At 40.3% G+C, this 13,409-nt stretch overlaps 1 protein-coding gene across 3 annotated transcripts in view; it reads right to left on the bottom strand.

The window, feature by feature from the left end:
- Window positions 1–13,409, bottom strand: part of peak1 (pseudopodium-enriched atypical kinase 1) — a 227,253-nt gene that overhangs the window by 213,458 nt on the left and 386 nt on the right. The window lies entirely within an intron of this gene.

Raw genomic sequence — 13,409 nt, 5'->3', positions numbered from 1 at the left:
AGCCAACATGATGAATATCAATACATTAACTTATTCTGCACTTGCAGCATTCACATGGATTACAGGATCCAATTACACACGTTAAGGACATGAGGATGCAAGAATATGGGCAGGAAGAGGCCAGCTGATGTTGCACCAGCATTAAAACAGAGAACAGAACACAAACATAAACAGGGCCTTTAGCCCACAACATCTCTATTGGACATTTTGCTGAATTAAACCAATTCTCTCCTGTGTGTACATGATCTTTATTTGTCCATCCTGCATATTCATGTGTTTATTCAACAGCCTCAAACACCACAATCATATTTGCTTACATCACTGTCCCCAGCAACCCATTCCAGGTACATACCACTCGCCGCATAAAAAATCCTGCCCTACGCATCTCCTTCAAACTCTTATGTCATACCACACCTCCCCCCCCCCATACACAAACACCATCCCATTAAATGCATGTCTTCTAGCTCGACATTTCTACCCAAGGGAAGACAAGATTCTTAACATCTTCCTTTATCTATGTTTCTCCTAATAGTTATAAATGTTTATCAAGTCTCCTCTCCAGACAAAACAACCCAAGATCATCCAAACTCTTCTTCCTCATACACTCTAACGCAGGCACTATCCTGGTAAACTCCTTCTGCATCCTTTTCAAAGTCTCCAGATCCTTCCTGTAATGAGGCAATACTCCAAATGCATCCTAATTAAAGTTTTATCTAACTGTATACCTGATCTTATATCTCATTTTATTTTCTTGATCTTTCCTCATGTCCCTTCATTTCCTGAATATCCAGAAATCTATTGATCTCTGTTTTGAAGGAATTCAGTGAATGAGTCTCCAGAGCCTTTAGGGAAAGGGAATGCTAATGATTCATTATGTTCTGTAAACAAATTCCTCATTTTAACATTAAATGGCCTAACTCTTATCCTGAGACCGATTCTCTGGTTCTAGGCCCCTCAGCCTGTAAGGCCTCTTTCAATATTCATCCTCTAATAAACTTCCAAAATAGCGCTTTTACAAAACAATTTAAAGAGAGCTGCAGCTGCAGCATTCTTTTCTCAAATACGAGAAAAGAGATAATCCAACAGATATTCTAACCTCAAACATGAGAAAATCTGCAGATGCTGGAGATACAAGCAACACACACAAAATACCGGAGGAACTCAGCAGGCCAGACATCATCTATTCCCCCTTCTCTAGCCCTTTATCTCTTTCATCAATCAACTTCCCAGCTCTTTACTTCACCCCTCCCCCTCACAGTTTCAACTATCAATTACCACCTTGCTCTTCTTCCCCCCCCCCCCCCGCCCCCATCATCTTCTCATCATTTTTTCCCAGTCTTGATTAAGGGTTTTGGCCCAAAACATCAACTGTTTACTCTTTTCCATAGATGCTGCCTGGCCTACCGAGTTCCTCCAGCATTTTGGATGTGTTGCTTAGATATTCTAACCTTATTCTTGTGGTTTACATGAATGACTTGGAAGTACTTAAAGCAGTCTAATGGTCTCCTGGTGTTGGAAAACAATTTTGCAGAATGCCCTCAACGGAGACAATAACATATCAACTGTTTGTTGCATAGGTATTACATTTTCTTACTAACTTTATCAAATACTGATGTATTTTATAATTGATACAAAATAGTTTGTCAATTTTATCAAACAAATTCACAATAGTTATTCTATCCCCCCATTATGCTCCTCAAATCTATTCCTTTCCTGGTCTCCACATTGTCTAATATTGTTCATGGTAGTTCCACATACAGTCAATGCTCTTCTTTAAATTTCTCATCATTGCCACTTTCCTCAGAAGCAGCCATGTCATCTCTAACTTCCATTTCCTCTTTCTCTTGATGGCCTATGAATAGACTGTAACATCCAACATTTATGCACATCTGAGCTGGAGATCCTTGGATATCCTTCATTAGGAGTTTGAGGAGACTTGGTATGTCACCAACAACTAGCAAATTTCTACACATGTACCATGGAGAGCATTCTAATTGATTGCATCATCTGGTATGAAGGGAGCAATGCACAGGATTGGAAAAAAGCTGCAGACAATTGCAGACTCAGCCAGCTCCATCATGGGCACCAGCCTCCCCAGCATCAAGGACATCTTCAAAAGGCAATAACTCAAAAAAGGAACATCTGTCATTCTGATTCTAAGACCCCCATCATCCAGGAAAAGCCCTCTTCTTATTGCTATCATCAAGGAAGTGGTACAGTTGCCTGAAGAAACACACTCAATGTATTGGGAACATCAACATCACCATCAGATTTCTGAATGAACAATAAACCCATGTGCACAACTTCAATATTTTTTTTTCTTTTTTTCTCTATTTTTGCACTACTTATTTAATTTTTATATGCATTTCTTATTGCAATTTATAGTTTTTATTATGTATAGCAATATTCTGCTGCCACAAAACAACATATTTCACGACGATATTAAACTGGATTCTGGTTCTAAATTCTCCATTGAGGATTTTGACCCTGTCACAATACCCAAAGTCACAAATATATCCTGCAAAATTGTGACAAAGGTAAAGCATCACTCCTTATTCTCAAGCTCTTGTTGCTACTTGTCTCCAGCTGGAAAGGACTCACTTGTTTTATTCTGATCTACCTAAGACAAGCTAGCTATATATTTGACTCCCACACCTTTATTTCTGATTTAACATTGACCCTCCTTCCTATTTCTCAGCTAAATGGGGCCCTTTGGCAATTTCATTTCTACATTGATGACATCCATCTCTATCTCACCATACCTCACCTGGTTCCTCACCATACCTCACCTGACTCCTCACCATACCTCACCTGGCTCCTCACTTTTCTGAATACAGGTTTCCCCCGCTATTCAAAGGTAGAGCATTCCTATGAAACAGTTCGTAAGCCGGAATGTCGTAAAATGAAGAAGCAATTACCATTTATTTATATGGGAAAAATTTGTGAGCATTCACAGACCCAAAAACTAACCTACCAAATCATGCCAAATAACACATAAAACCTAAAATAACAGTAACATATAGTAACAGCAAGAATGATCTGATAAATACACAGCCTATATAATGTAGGAATACTTTTCTGCAATTATTGCAGCACTGTCCACTGCAGTGAAAATCTCACGCAAACACTCTCGGCAGCACTCGCGTCAAAAACACACAGCGCAAGCGCTCCCGGCAGAAGCACTCTTTCCAGTAACCTTTAAGCTATGAAGCTACCAAATAACACATAAAAATACACAGCCTATATAAAGTAGAAATAATGTATGTACAGTGTAGTTTCACTTACCGGAATCTGGAAAACAGTGAGCACACTGATGATGGTGTGTTAGGCTGAGTCGTTGGGCTGGTGGGAGGTACACGAGACTGGGGTGTCATCTCATCGTCGTCTGTTTCCATCAGGGCAGGCAGGTCACCTTCTATGTCTGACTGCCTACCTCAATGTCAAAGGTCGAGTTTCATCGTCTGCTGTGGCTGATGTGGAAGGCTTGAAAAACGACAGTATGCTTGACTGCTTAGCCTCGCGCATTTTTCTATCATACAGTTCTTTGTAAGCACTCAAACCATCCTGCAAATATGCCCTAAACCTACGTACCCTTTCAAAATTAAAGTCATACTTTTCTGCAATCATTGCAACGTTGTCAATTGCAGCGAAAATCTCACGCAATTGCTTTCCGTTGTTATGATCCCAGCCCCCTCCTTTGTGAGAATCGCCAGAGCCCTAGTGAAGGGGGGGGGGGGGTCAATGACCCAAGAGAAGAGAGAGATACCTGCGGTGTCCCTCGTTTCACGACGAGGCAAAGCTGGCGACTGTGGTCATTGTCTCGTGGAGACACCTTTGTGAATTGGGAACTGTACTACGTGTATACCCTCAGGGCAATGTGGGTGGAGAGATGGAGAGAGATTGCATCATCCCAACCTGATTGACATCTGAGACCCCGTGAGTTCAGATAAAAGAGGGGTTGTAAAGACGGCCCCCCAGACGCACCAGAAGACACGCTAGAAATCCTGCGACAGCGTTTAATAGCGACAGCCGGTGGGGGGGTTCGTGTGCGTCTTTTCCTTGCCTGGGATTGGCGACCTCACCACGAAAGAACGGCTTTAGCTACCGGAGAGGCCACAAGTGAACGGCCACCCCCCAACAAGACTCCGACGGATCGAACTCCTAAAGGTTGGAAAAAAACCCGCCGGGTAACTGTTTCATTCAATCTCTATCTCTCTCTCTCTAACAAAAGTGCACCACCGCGACACCCCAGAAGACGGCAGCTGGTAGAACTGCAGTGAACGCAAGAGACTTTTAGATATACAGCGGACAATATATACCTTACCCCTAGACAACGATAGAGCTTATTTCTTATTGATTATTACTATACCTGCGCTTTAGATTGAGTATTGACGACGTATGTTATTTGAATGTTTGTATTAACCTTACTTTTGTGCCCCTTTATAAATAAAGGCGTTTAAAAATGGTACCATCAGACTTCAGCGGACCTCTCTATCTTTGCTGGTAAGTGATCCAGTTGCGGGATACGCAACACCGTTCAGTTCCTGGACATCTTCACTTTCGGGCCATTCGCTACTAACTTCGGCTTCAATTGTTATCCTTTCCTCTTCATCAGCTCTTCATCTCTCAGTTCTTGGTCATGGGATGCCAAAACCTCTTCAACATCATCTTCATCAACTTCCACAAACCCTTAGCCAAACTCACTATGTCCTTACTTTGTTCACCAAACTCGAAACGCTTAATTATGTCTAGTTTTACGCTAAGCATAACACCCTTACACGCTCTTTTAGGCTTTTCCGATACCTTAGAACTCATCTTGCTAACGAATTCACAAAATAAATCGACATACAGCACAGATGCTCACAGGCACGTGTTTAAGCAATGCCGGCTAGAATGCAGTTCCGGGGGAGGAACTTGGCTGCTCGGCACGCTCTGCCTTTTTTCGTAACAGTGAAAACACCTTCTGTTAGGGAAAACAGGTAACTAATGTAGGTCTTTCGTAACAGTGAGTTGACGTAAAGCAAACGTTCGAAAAACAGGGGACACCTGTATTCCTTTTAGTTGTCTGACATCCAGTTGTGGATGAGCAAAGATTTCCTCCACTAAACATTGGCAAGTGAAAGCCTTTTTTAATTAAAAAACATCCCCTTTAATAATATCTGTTCACTGACAACTACATTCCTTACCATGGCAACTGGCTGAGACTAAATGAGATCATTTGCAGCCTTAGTGACATACTTGGTCCTGGGACGAAGCTTCAAAGCACAATGTCTCCTTAACCATTATCCATTTCCTCTCTGTTTTGCCTGGTCCCAGGTCGCAACTGAATTTAGGGTAAAACTTTCATTCATGCTTTACCTCCATTCTGATTCTTCAAGTGCACACCCAGTCAGCCTTTCTTTCTACTCTATAAAACTGAGAGCATCCAAGACACTTATAAGCACAACCTGCCTTGTGTCATGCCCCCTACATCCATCAATACTGTACCTATTGATTCAGACTCCCATGTAAGCAATATCACAATCTAAAAATTCCCATCTTCATTCTGAAAACACCCTATCCTGTAAAAATGCTATTCCCTTTCCTCAGTTTTGTTGCCTTCACATCAGCTCCCAGAATGTGGCTTTCTGTTTCAGAACATCAGAGATGTCCTCCTTTAAGGAACTCCCTCCCCTCTGCTATTGATGTTGCCCTCACCCATATCTCCATTTCCCGTACATCTGTGCTCATCCCACCTTCCCACTGCCTTAATAGTGATCGAGTCCTCTTGTCCTTACCTAAAACCCCATTGGCTTCTGTATCCAATGCATTATCCTCCACATCTTGCACCATCTTCAAAGGTATTCTACCACTAAATGTACCTTTACCTCCACCCACCTCCCACTACCTCCCCTTTCCACAAGGATTGATCCCACACAATTCCTTTGTCCATTCCTCCCTCCTGAAAAATCTCCCTCCAGGCATTTATCCCTGCAAGCAATCTACTGTAAGTGCTACACCTGCCCTTACACCTCTTCCCTCTGCCCCAGTCAGTGCCTCAAACAGTCCTTCCAGGTGAGGCAACACTTCACCTGCTAATCTGCTGTGATTGTCTATTGTGTCCAGTGCTCCTGATGTGGCATCCTCTACATTGGTGAGACCTGTCATAAATTGGGGGACCACTTCGTTGAGCACTTCCACACCATCTGCCACAAGTGGGACTTCCCAGTGGTCAAACATTTTAATTCTCATTCAGATGTGTTGGTCCATGACCTCCTCGTGTCAAAATGAGGCCACCCTCAGGGTGGAGGAGCAACACCATATTCGGTCTACGTAGCCTCTAACTTGATGGAATGATTATAGATTTCTCCTTCCAATAAACAAACACCACTTCTTCCCCCCCACCCCACCTCTTCTATTCCCCACTCTGATCTTTCACTTCTTCTCACCATTACTTTCCCTTGGGTCCCGTCCTCCTTCCCTTTCTCCTATGGCCTGCTCTCCTCTCCTATCAGAGTCTTTCTTCTCCAGCCTTGACCTTCCCCACCCACCTGGGTACAACTATCACATTCCAGCTAGTTTCCTTCCCCTCCCTCCTACCTTTCGATTCTGGCATCTTTCTTCTCAGTCCTGAAGAAGGGTCTCAGCCCAAAATGTTGACTGATTATTCTTTTCCATAAATGGGGGGGGGTTTGTTTTGCTTTGGAGTTCCAGCATCTGCAGGCTTTCTCGTGTTGATGAAATACTACTGGAAAATTGCTTTCGATTCTGGTTACACTTGATAGTAAGAATGTGAAGGCTTTAGAACAAAAGATTAATGAGAATGATTCCCAGGCAGCAGTATGACAGGAGTAGATTAGAAAGGCTGGGACAGTCTTATTTTTTAAAGAAGAAAAGGCAGAGGACCACTTGGGCATAGAATGTTGCAGAGATTCTAAAGAAGAACTTAAATTGTTTTGATTCATCATACATCTACCAGTAATACTGAGAAACTACTTCATGATAGGTGATTACAGCAGCCACATTGTGCAGTTCAGTCCTACAAAAAGAAGTCACTCTTTTCAGATGTTAAAAATGAAAATGGGAGATGGTGGAAATGCACTTATGAACTTGACAGTCCTATTTGTGCAATGCCAGCATTTCCTGATGCTTTAGATTTGCAAAAACATTTACTATTCTCTATTGCCGAATCTGTTAACAAACAACAGCTGGTAGTTAAGCAATGCCTTGATTTTAAAATTCTCACCCCTCACCCCAATTTCAAGTTCATCCATACACTGAATTCATTCTCACAATAATAAAGCCCAGCCAAAAAAAACACCACAGGATACTTGCTGTCCTCCAATTATCTTAGTTTGCTCAACAACAAATATAACTACAGTGTCATGTTGACAGCTTTCTCTTCAACTAACATCTCCATCTCTTTTGTCCTTTCAGATATTCCTTAGAACATACCACTTTGATCAAACTTTTGGTCATCTGCCCTTATATTTTCTGTGTGATTTAGTCTAATTTGAATAATGCTCTTATAAAATGTCTATATCATATCTATATATGAAGGCTTTGTTGCCTTCAATATTCTATACTTAAGGCAACAACGAAATGTAACTTCTATATTGTTTTGAATTGTTTTTGCTTCATTAAGTTGCATGAGAGCTATTGGGGTGGGTACAGGAAAGAAGAGAAAATCAGCTTAATGCTCTCTCCCATTAATTTCCACTAAAACCCTGAATAATGGCAGACAATTTATAAAGTTACACAAGAGTGTGCAGTTGAGATTACAAGGGCATTGCCATGATTAGAAACTAGTTATGAGAAAAGATTAAGGTTTTTTTTTATCTTTGTAACAGAAGCCAAAGGAAGACTTGATGGAAGTGACTAAAATTTACAAGGTTACATTAAAATAAGAGAAGGACTTTTTCATCACTTTCCTCATTCTAATGAAGGTTGCTGACCCAAAATATTGACTGTGTTTCTCTCTAGAAGCTGTCTGACACACTGAGTACTTCTGGCATTTTCTGTCCTTTGATTTCTAGCATCTGCAGATTTTTTCCTTCATGCACATTTTGTGACTGAGACATAAATTTCCCTTGTATACTCTTCCATTTCTAATCCCCAGATAAGCAAACTTAAAACAATATTTGCTTTGATAAAACACTACTTTTGCAGGGTTAGTATTTTTTTGAAAGAATCAACAATTTTACTTACAAGGAATCAGCACTTTGTCGTAAAATATGTTCAAAAGCATTGTGTAAATACATAACAACCATGGAAAACAAATTAAATGTTATTCATTGTGAAACTGTATATCTTAAACTCATATTTCTAAGCCAAGAGAGACTATTTGAAATAACCTATGATTGCCCAAAAAAGAATTCCACATGGAATGACACAATACAACCTTTAATGCTACTCCACCTCCACTTACATTTTAGTAAAAATTGGGAAGTGATCTAAATCATAAAGGTTGGAATCACAATAAAATTTGCACATAATGGTGCTTCCAAATATGGCGTAATGTCAGAGCAAGAGGTATTAGGTCAGATGACCAAAAGTTTGATTAAAGAGGTACGTTTTAAATGACTTTCTTAAAATATATTCCAGAGGCCAGGGACTTGGTATTTGAAGACACAGAAGTTAATGTTTGAATAATTAAAACTGAAGAAAAAATTAAAGGAGCACAAATCTCAGTTCACAGGGAGCTCGGCCAAAAGGGAACTACTACATTTGTAACTTGCTTTAAATATATTTAGTTTAAGCTCTGGATGCAGGGTTTACTGGAAATACTCACACAACTTGGGATGCAGGCAGGATACCAATTTGAACATTATAGTTCTTCTGGTGAAGCTCTACAATATTGTGGTGTAGAAAGTTCCAGGATTTGCACCAACAAAGGAGAAATGACAATAGATTTCCAAGTAACAGCTAGCAACAGTCTTTTCCCCAATATTCATCTGGGGTCAGGGCTCCCAAACTGGGGTCCAAAGATCCCTTGCTTAATGGCATTGATCCATGGCATAAAAAGATTGGGAACCCCTACCCAAAGTGAGGTCCAAGATCAGGGGCGTAGGCAGCGATATCAGCTGAGAGAGAAAATATTTAGAAGGGTTGTAAGTTGCAACCCCACAAAAGTGTAACTTTTTCCACACAGAGGGTGGTTATGTGGAACAAATATCCAAAAAAATATTAATATTTAAAGTAATGTGGACAGGTGCATTAAGGAACAAGGTTGAGGGATATGGGTTGAATGTAGGAAGTTGAAACTAGTTGGATGAGCACCATTGTCATCATGGACCACTTGGCCAAAAATGTGTATGCATGCTATAATTGCTCTAGGACTCAAAGTCACGATACTGTGCTAACTGGAAGAAAATATGCAGGTAATATGCAGGCAAGAGACTGCAGATGCAAAAACAGATCAGTGGATTGAGGAGCATCTGTGGAAGCAAAGGAATATTCAATGGTTCAAGTCCTGACCCTATAGGTCATGAACTGAAACATCGAGCATCCCTTTGCCTCTACAGATGTTGCCTGACTCCCTGAGTTCCTTCATTTTGAAACAGGTAGTAGTGTATTCTCTTGTCCTTTCTGATGATAGAAATTGCAGGTATAGAAGGTGCTGTCAGAGTAATTTTGGAGACTCCAATGCAACAGCATATAACATATCATTGAGCAAAGGTGGCAGAGGGAATGAATATTCAAACTGATAGATGGAGTGCCAATCAAGTGGACTGATTTGTTGTTGCACTCCTACAAGCAAGTACAGAGTGTTCCATCATGCTCCTGATCCATGCCTTATAGATCGTGGAGTGAAATGGCAAGTCATTCGCCACAGGATGCCCATCCTCTGATCTGCCATATTATTTATGCGGCTGACTTATTGAGTTGAGTTCCTGACAAATGTTGACCTGAAGTTCATGACAATGAGGAATTCTGAGATGGCACTGGCAATGAATGCTAAATGTAGATGGCTAGAATCTTTCACGATTGCTCACCTAGAACTTTGACTGCACAAATGTTCCCATCACTTATCAGCTCATGTCTGAATGCAGGCCAGGATCTCTTGCATACTATCATGAAGATCCTATGAGGCATTCCATCACTACCTAAAAGGGAAGAAGCTCAACTGGCTTGACCTTTGTCATTGCTCTCAGAAATTTTGCAGTGAAGTCCAAAATGCTAGACCCCCAAAAACCACAACCTACTTCCTTTGGACATAAAACATCCTCATAGTTAGAATCGTTTTAGCACAATTAAAAGTGACCTGTCCCATTCAATAAGATCACAATATGCACTTGACTTCAATTTTACCTACACTCCCTATGTCACACTCAAGTCAAATACCACCTCAATGCCAAGTGGAGTCACCAGAACGCCAGTTTTGGAATTTAGTTGTTCAATCAAATGTAGGCCAAAGTCGCAATGAGCTCCAAAGATGTGTGAAATTGTGAATACCAAACAGGTCATCAGTGAGCAGGTTATGCCCCTTGATATCACTGTTGATCCCTTCAAGCGCTTTCCTCATAATTGTGTGATGACAGAATGATCTGACAGTAATAGGATATGTCCTGTTTTTTTGCGTAGAGGACAAATTTGAACAATTTGTCCATTGCTTAACCAGAAGCCAATCATGTTCAGGGATGACAGATGTACAGAGTTTGTTGCAAGTTAGAACCTGGACAGTCAATCTCAAACATACAGTGGACATATAGATGCCAGCCATGAATTTGTTAGAATAACCATACTCAGTGCACAGAAATCTCTTGGTATCACTACATGATCCAAATTATGTACCTTATATAAGAGACTTTGAAATTGTAATCTGGATCTACAAAGAAAAAACATTGCAAATTATGGATGCCAAAAGCCCTGAAGGTGCATGTAATTCAACCACTGATATGTAGAACAATAAGTAGTACGCCAAGCACATAAACTCTTAGTACAATATAATCCTTCCATTTCACGTGTCTGTCTATCAAAATTACATCAATTCTATACTGATTGTATTAGCAATTATCCATTTGAGATCCCTCAGTGGTTATACAATATGGTTTTCAGAACTGTAAGTAAGTTCAATAATCTTCACTCTGTAAACCTCATCCTCTCCTGACTGTTGTCCTCTGATCCTTGATGGAAACATTTATGGAAGTAGTCACCGACCTGAAACATTAACCCTGCTTCTGTCTCTACACAGATGCTGCCTGGCCCGGTGAGTACTTCTAGCAAGCCTTAATTATGTCTAACTCGCAGCAGTTAAGAGTATGTTGCAAAAATAAAAATGAATCCTCCAAAGATTAAGTGAAAAAATTAGCCACAATTACAATTTATTAGAGAACTCGCCACTTTATCATTATACTTTTCTTCTTCATAGATAATATCAGCAATGGGCAATCAGCCTAGTACATGTGATTTTTAAGAGTAGAGAATTAAAGCATAATATATACCATTTTATAGTATATAATGTGCTACAATATAGGACAGCATGGTAGCGTAGTGGTTAGTGTAACGCTTTACAGTACAGGTTCAGTTCCCATTGCTGCCTGTAAGAAGTTTGTACACTCATTGGAGCGTAGAAGGTTGAGGGGAGATTTGATCGAGGTATTTAAAATTTTGAGAGGGATAGATAGAGTTGACATGAATAGGCTGTTTCCATTGAGAGTAGGGGAGATTCAAACGAGAGGACATGATTTGAGAGTTAGGGGGCAAAAGTTTAAGGGAAACACGAGGGGGTATTTCTTTACTCAGAGAGTGATAGCTGTGTGGAATGAGCTTCCTGTAGAAGTAGTAGAGGCCAGTTCAGTTGTGTCATTTAAGGTAAAATTGGATAGGTATATGGACAGGAAAGGAGTGGAGGGTTATGGGCTGAGTGCAGGTAGGTGGGACTAGGTGAGATTAAGAGTTCGGCACGGACTAGGAGGGCCGGAATGGCCTGTTTCCGTGCTGTGATTGTTATATGGTATGTTCTCCCCATGACTGCGTGGGTTTCCTCTGGGTGCTCCGGTTTCCTCCCACAACCCAAAGATGTTGGTAGATTAATTGGACATTATAAATTGTCCCATGATTAGTAAAGCATAAAGTAGTAAAGTTCCTCCCGTGATTATACTAGCGTTAAATTGGTGGGTTGCTGTGCAGCGTGGCCAGAAGGGCCAAAAGGGCCTAATCCATGCTGTATCTCAACAATATACGAGCTACCACAGTATCAAATATAATGCATGATTAGGAAAATGAATTTACCAGCAGTAAAGCCTTTACAAGAACATTTTGTTAAATGTCATTGCTGAACTTCAGCTAAATTTACCTGATATCCACAAATGGCTAAAATATTGATCACAAATCATCAAATGTTCCAATTTACATTACTAGACAGTATGCAAGAAACATCAGTGTTATTTTCTGGCATTTGAAAATTAACTACATTAAATCTTTATGCCAAGCCCAAAACAAAGTTCTACGTGAAAGCGGGGTAAATTATTCAATTTCTCCACTGCATTTGTGGGACTGACCAGAATTACTCTGCCCTCATTCACAGCACAAGTGCTGAAACCCTAGGCAAATCCACTTCTTGTTACAGATAATAGGTGGATATTGCTTTCACAACTGCACTTTTTACTGCAACATAGATCATATCAAATATTGTGAGGCAAGCTGGCAAAAAAAAGAATCTGCTTTAAATTATTCCCTTAGCATCTGTGATTCAGAAGATCAACCAGTTTAAATTCTCTGCCAAAAAGAGACAGCAATCATTTCAAACTCTAACTTGCATTTTTATCCTTCCAAAATCTAGAAACGTAATGAAAGCAACATAATAGCCTTCTTCTGATTCGTTAGACCAAACTCAAAGCGGGTAATAATATCAGAAGTATTACATATGTAAATATAAAGAACACAGGATAATACAGAAATATGGTTCCGCCCTTTAATTTCTGCTAAACATATTTATCATAGAATTAATACAACTGGGCTTATTTATTTTAATAAACCCCTATCATTACGCAAATAAATTTAAATATAAATTTCATCCTTCACATCAAGTAAATATGATGTTGGAGAAGCCCGAGAGACAGCATGGTCAAGGAACTCACACGGTCCACAAAATGCCTCCTTCCACCCACTCGATTTATTTTTGCCAACCAGTATTTTTTTTCGCTATGTCCAAAGGCGAAAAGAAATCAATGTCTTTCTCTTTAAACTACCACAAGAGTTGGGCTTGAGGTCTATCCGCCAATCAATGACTTTCAGTGGAACAGAACTGCAGATTACAAAGATAAAATGAACCCGAGAACATTTCTCTCAGCCCCCAGGTTACATTATGAGGTCTCTTACAAAAGGGTTAAAAGTTGAACAGGAATCATTTAACTTTTCAAGGAGAGATGTAGTTGGCGAGCAATTTACGGCCAGGCTGGAAACTTTCTATCCGATAGGATTTTGTT

The sequence above is a fragment of the Hemitrygon akajei genome, chromosome 21, assembly GCF_048418815.1.
Source record: "Hemitrygon akajei chromosome 21, sHemAka1.3, whole genome shotgun sequence".
Lineage (NCBI taxonomy): Eukaryota > Metazoa > Chordata > Chondrichthyes > Myliobatiformes > Dasyatidae > Hemitrygon > Hemitrygon akajei.
The sequence above is the reverse complement of the archived record's forward strand: the minus strand, read 5'-3'. Positions and strand labels throughout refer to the sequence as shown.